We start from the raw sequence: 6493 nt of genomic DNA, 5'->3' as shown, positions 1-6493 counted from the left end.
TTAACCTTTGGACCTCCTCCAAACATCACCTCAATGTCTTTTTTGTGATCATCAGAGTAATGTTATTATGTCTCTGTTTTATGTTCATTGTCTGTAAAAGCAGCTGGACCACCAAAAAGCAGTTGAGAGCTGCACAGCCTGCAATTATCTTTACTCAATTAATGCAAAAACAAAAAGAAGAAGACGTTGGAGGCCAAACGAATGAGGGTTGTGACCAACTCAGTAATGACTGGAGGGTCTATGAACAGAGATGGAACTGTTCTCATGAAAGCAGCATGTTGGCAACCTGACACACCACGTCTGGTGCCAGAAGGAATGCCGAAGGCAGTCATACCTCAAGCACAGTATTTCTTGTGGTAATATATAGGAACATCTGAAGCCTGTAGTATAAAGAAAGCAGTTATGTGAGGCTGTGATAAATCAAGAAGTTCACCAACAATTACGTTTCCTCCCTGTTGATTCTGCCTAATAAATATCAAGGCCTGTAGAAGCTCAGGGCCTTTGCTGACTAGAAGAAATGAGCACCCTGTCCCCTGTTTTAAAACAGGTCTTTTTTGTCTTTGTCTCCATTTCTACATTCAAACCCCTTCGTTTCATCCCATAGTAACTGACTGCCCCACTGTCTCTGTTAAAAATTAAAAACAAAACAAAAAAAAAAAAAAGAAAAGAAAAGAAAAAGGTGCGCTTTTTTGGCAGGCACATGTAATCCAAGCTACTCAGGAAACTGAGGCAGAAGAATCCCTTCAACATAATAGACAAAAGTTGCAGTGGGCTGAAATCACACCTTTGCACACCAGACTGGGTGACAAGGTGTGACTCCATCTCAAAAAAAGCAAAAGAACAAAACAAAACAAAACAAAACTATGTTCTGGTTAAGAGAACCAAAAAAAAAAAAAAAAGAAAAAGAAAAAAACAAGCTGCACGCTGAGAAAAATTTAGGAAACACATCTGAAAAGTGACTTTTATGCACAACATACAAAGAAATAAGATGACCCAATTAATAAGTAGAGGCCTGAATAGATACATCACCAAAAAAGACATGGAGATGGAAAACCTGGCACACAAAATACTCCTTGCTGAGCCTCTGTTACTTCTTCTGAAGGCTGAGGCTCCAAGCCATTTCCTGAGGAGCAGCAGTGGCTGCCAGAGTGGCAGTGGCTCCAAAGATCATCCCCACCTACGCCAGCTCTACCCTTCCTCCAGGTTCCAAGGATTCCCCAGCCATTGAACATGCTCACCAGGAAAGAGCCAGAAGCTGGATATTTTATTTCACAACTTTTCTTAAAATTCTGGATGCCAACAGGTATCCTTTGGTTGGAAGTTTTATATTTATCCTAACAATCTTGAGGCACTGACAAGTATAAGGAAAGATGATTTTCAACCTACATTTGATTCCATAAAGAACTAAAAGAACTGGCGTGGCCAGGCATCATGGCTCACACCGGTAATCCCAGCATTTTGGGGGGCTGAGCCAGGTGGATATCCTTAGGTCAGGTGTTTGAGATCATCCTGGTCAACATGGTGAAACAAGCTCTCTGCTAAAAATGTAAAAAATTAGCCGGTAGTGGTGGCTGGGTCCATCAACTCTGATCCTCAGGAAACTAAGACAGGAGAATTGCATGAACTCGGGAAGCTGAGGTTACCAAAGGCGAGATCATGTCATTGCACCCCAGCCATTTGAACAGACCAAGACTCCATCTCAAAACAAACAAACTAACAAAAAAGCAAAACAGAACAAAACAAAACAAACAAAAAAAGGATTCAATTACATTTTTAGGCAGTTATTTTAGAATGCTTGGTACAATGCATTACTATTTTGGTATTCCCAAGACAGAAAACACAGTAACAGTAGTAAGTAAAAGCCAAATAGCCAGTCATTACAAATTCATGGGATTAGTTTCATCTGTCATTCTTTGTGGCTTTTATTTAAAACGTGTGATGCTGAAACAATTACTTGTAATATCTAAATGCAAAAAGAAACAATAGTTAGTGAACCATTACTAAATGAATCTCAGTCTTCAAATTTGATTCTGATGCAGTGGAATGTTTTGTGAAAGATGAAAAACTAACAGACCAAACACATGTGATTTCAAATTTTGGCCTACTTTTGTAGAAGCAGATTTAAGAGCCAAAACCTTCATAGTTCTAATTTTTATCAGTGATTCAGCATTGCAAGATATGTAGTGAAGCTGACATCAGAGCTTTTTTTCAATTCCAACAGAAACTAGTTTGTACTCTGGACATTCGTGTTGCTCCCTTGAAATCCGTAAAGAAATCACTTGATTGAAAGAGACTTTTACACAGGGAAAAATCACGCTAATACACCACATTGTCTTATTAGCTACAGTTCACTATTTTATTGTAGTCACCATGAGATTAGAAAAAATAGCAGATAAATGACTATGTGCACTAGAATAATTTTATTATTTTTTACTAAGTAGAGCTGGGAGTACGTTTTTTAAAATTGGTTTTCTGTGGCACAACACATGTATGCTTTTTGGCGGCAACCATAGATTAATGAACAAACGATGACAGCAAAATCATGCTCAACAATACCTGCCATTCGGGGAAGGCAAATTAAAATAAAAGTGAGAGCGCCAAACAGCTATACTATGTCTAAATTTATTTTTAAATATAATCAAAACTGCAACAGAAAATCTCATCCATTGTTGAGCTGAAGGAATGCATAATTGTACAGCAACTTTAAAATATGGTTGTTTTCTTCTGCCACAGTTTGGCAGTTTTTTCCAAAGGTAAACATGGTCTCATCATATAGGCTAACAATTGCACACTTAGGTATCTAGACAACTGATTTGGAAACTCACATCTAACCAACAACCTCATGCATTTATGTATAACTGCCCTCTTGACAGTGGCCAAATATTTTAAGGAATCAGGATGCCCTTCAATATTAACCAAGACAGGTAAATTCATAAAATGAAATACTATTCATCAAAAGAAAAGGAGTGATTTATGAAGTCATGCAAAGCCATGGATGAATCAGGCATAAATAAAGCTAAGTGATAAGAGCCACTCTGAAGAGATGACATATTGTATGATTTCATTTCTATTACGTTACAGAGAAGAAATGTTTCTAGAGACAGTAAGCAGACTTGTAATTTACAGTTGTTTTTAGTGGGCAGGTAGTGAGCTGAAAAGGAGAATGCAATGATGGAAAGAAGCACAAATGGGCCAGTTGAGAAGGGACTCATTCTGCTTGATGAGATCATGCTGAGTGTGTGGAAGAGCCAGGAGTGTGTATACTGGCATGAATAAATAAATAGGCTTCTACTCATGATAGGAGAGGAGCGTCTTCTTTCATCACACGTGCAACTAATTTAGGACAATTTCTGAGGAAGCTTTTGTTGTAAGTGGAAAAACATACATAAACAAATGTACCACTTCAAACATTTTTGAGTGTATAATTTGGAAGCATTAACCGTGCTCAAATTATGCAACCATCACCACCATTTCACAATGTACAAGGGTTCCAATTTATCCACATACTCTCAAACTTTTCTTCAAAAAAAAAGAAAAATTCCAATGGCGATAAAGCAGTAATCTCATTGTGGTTTAGATATTCATGTATTAAGTGGTTAGTGATTTTGAACATCTTTTCATGTGCTTATTGGCTATGGATTTGTAAATGATTTCTTGGCTATATCACTGAATGAACACAAAACATAAGAAAAAATAGATCAGTTGAGCTTCATCAAAACTAAACACTTTTGTGCATTAAAGGACACTGTCAGTATAGTGGAAAGAAAACCAACAGCATGGGAGAAAATATTTGCAAGTCATATATATGGCATATATTCAAATCAACCACTTGGATCTCTTCCAAATGCACTCTTCATTTTTTCTTACTCTAAAACATTCTAAATAAACATCCACTTTTTCTGTAAAACCTTTCTCAGTCTCCTTTGCTACTTTATTCCCCTCAGTCAAATTCTTTCTTCTGAGGAGGCAAGAGTTGACGTTACTGCAGACCGTGATAGATTTGACGCCAGTAACTCAGATAAGTTCCACTGGTAACAGGTCGAGGAGCTGCTGGACAGGGTGGCATGAGTTCGTGTCTAATGTGTGGCTGCCCTGGCCGCAGGCAGTTCTGGACTGTGGAGGGACCAGAACCCCATGCTACAAGCACTCTGTGGAAAGAGAGCTCACCTTGCTGAGGGAATGCTGAGGAAGAAATTTTGTCTTTTTAGTGAGGTCAAATTCCTTCACATAATATACAATTAACTGTTTCTTAATGAATTCCTTAGTGATCCTTAGTATGTGCATGTGTGTGTGCGACTACCGCATCTTAGTTCCAAATTACTTTCATTATTCCAAAAGGAAATACCCTACTTATTAAGAAGCTCCTACCCAATCTGTCCTCTTTCTGACACCAGCAACCAATAATCTGCATTTTATCTCTGTGGATTTACCTATTCTAAATATGTATATAAATAAAATCAGACATGTGACTTTTGCGTTCAGATTCTTGAGCCAAAATTTAAGTTTCTTCACATTGTAGCATTAGAGTTGTAATCCTTTTCACAGCTGAATAGTATGCCGTTGTATGGACATGCTACATTTTGTTTCTTATTTTCTGTTGGTGGACATTTATTTGGTGTGTTTGCAGATTTTAGTTATTGTGAATGCTGCTATGAACGTATGTATACATGTTTTTGTTTGAATGCCTCTTTTACACTTTTTGTGTATATAGCTTGGAGTTGATTTCGGGGGGTCTATGGTAATTTTATATTTAGCTTTTGCAGAACCACCAAACTATTTTCCACAGCAGCTGCAGCATTTTTCTTTCACATATTCCCACTTCCATTTCAACAACTGTTAGCTTTTTTTTTTTTTTTTGGCAATTATAATGGGTGTGAAGAGGTATCTTACTGTAGTTTTGACTTGCATTTCCCCTAGGTTAAAATGTGCAGGAGGCATAAGAGTTGGAAGAGAAAGAGGAAGGCTGAGGACAGCCATGTGGAGAAGACAGGCAAGCTCCAGGGGAGACAGTGCCTGTGGTAAACTCTGCCCGGTCTCAGCTCCAGCAGTGAATGGAAAGCGAGCCCATGATTGTAGTGTGGATTTTCTCACAATCTAGCTGTTTCGGCAAGGAGAGTGTGTGATTTGGGGTACTGCGCCCCCTCTTCTCCTAGGTCCCCTATAATTCAGTCCTCACTAGGCACCTGCCTGGAGCCAACCTGGTCTCTGCTCCCAGACAAAGGAGACCCTCATGCCCTGGGAACCTGATTCTGGTGGTCACTAATGGACACAGGCCTGGAGGGAGGAGCACAGCCCATATGTGCTACAACAAAGACTATAAAGTACAGAAGTGGACACTACATTTAGCCCAGTCACCCCAGGCCACATGAACCAGGCTCACCACTCACGGGCCTCAGCCTCCCTCTTTGAGAAAGGAACTGCCACAACCATCAATCTCAACAGCCTTTCCAGGATTCAATAGGACAAGCAACTTGGAATTCTGCTGATTTTAAATGCTGCTGTCATTCCAGATCTCACACAACCCTAGCACCAGAGACTGAAGTCAGAGTCTGCAGGTTGCTTTCTCCTGCTGGTGTGGGAGAGTGTGCCAACTCAGTCTCCACTTGTGGCTGGTACACAGAGTGCTTGACCACCAACATTTAATTATTTCCACTTTTACCTCTAAGTTTTAACAAAGTGTGTCTGTGGTGTAAGCCGTCACTAACTTCCCTTCCTTTGGACCTTCCAGAGACTACCTCAAAACACCTCCCACTCTCAAACACAAGCTACTGTGGATTTGGTTAGCTCTGGGTTGACGTTTAGAAAAGCTGTGGCCTCAGAAGGCAACTTCCTCTGGCTCCAAATCTACGAGGCTGCATAATGAGCATTAAGATGGTCCTGAGCTCAGACCCAGAAAAGTTCTGGGTGCAAGGCTCAGTCCTCCCTTCTGCAAAAAAAGAGTGATGACCTAATACACTAGCCAGATGCCCCGTGCCTTCTGTAACCCTAAACTTCAACGTAACATTAACCATAACCCAGCCAGGGGTAGAACCAAGATGGCCGAACAGGAATTGCTGTAGTCTGCAGCTCACAGTGTGAGCGATGCAGAAGATGAGTGATTTTTGCATTTCCATCTGAGGTGCCAGTTTCATCTCACTAGGGATTGCCAGACAGTGGGTGCATGACAGTGGTTGCAGTGCACTGTGCACCAGCAGAAGCAGGGCGAGGCATTTCCTCACTCAGGAAGTGGAAGGGATAAGGGAGTTCCCTTTCTTAGTCAAATAAAGGGGTGACAGACGGCACCCGGAAAATTGGGTCACTCCTACCCTACTACTGTGCTTTTCAAATAGGCTTAAATAGTGGCACACCGCGAGATTATATCCCGCACATGGCTTGGAGTGTCCTATGCCCACGGAGTCCTACTGACGGCTAGAACAGCAATCGGAGCTCAAACATTAAGGCGGCAGCAAGCCTGGGTTAGTGGGTGCACTATTGACCAGGCTTGATTAGATAA

Source organism: Pongo abelii, chromosome Y (genome assembly GCF_028885655.2).
Source record: "Pongo abelii isolate AG06213 chromosome Y, NHGRI_mPonAbe1-v2.0_pri, whole genome shotgun sequence".
Taxonomy (NCBI): domain Eukaryota; kingdom Metazoa; phylum Chordata; class Mammalia; order Primates; family Hominidae; genus Pongo; species Pongo abelii.
This window is presented reverse-complemented; position numbering follows the sequence as displayed.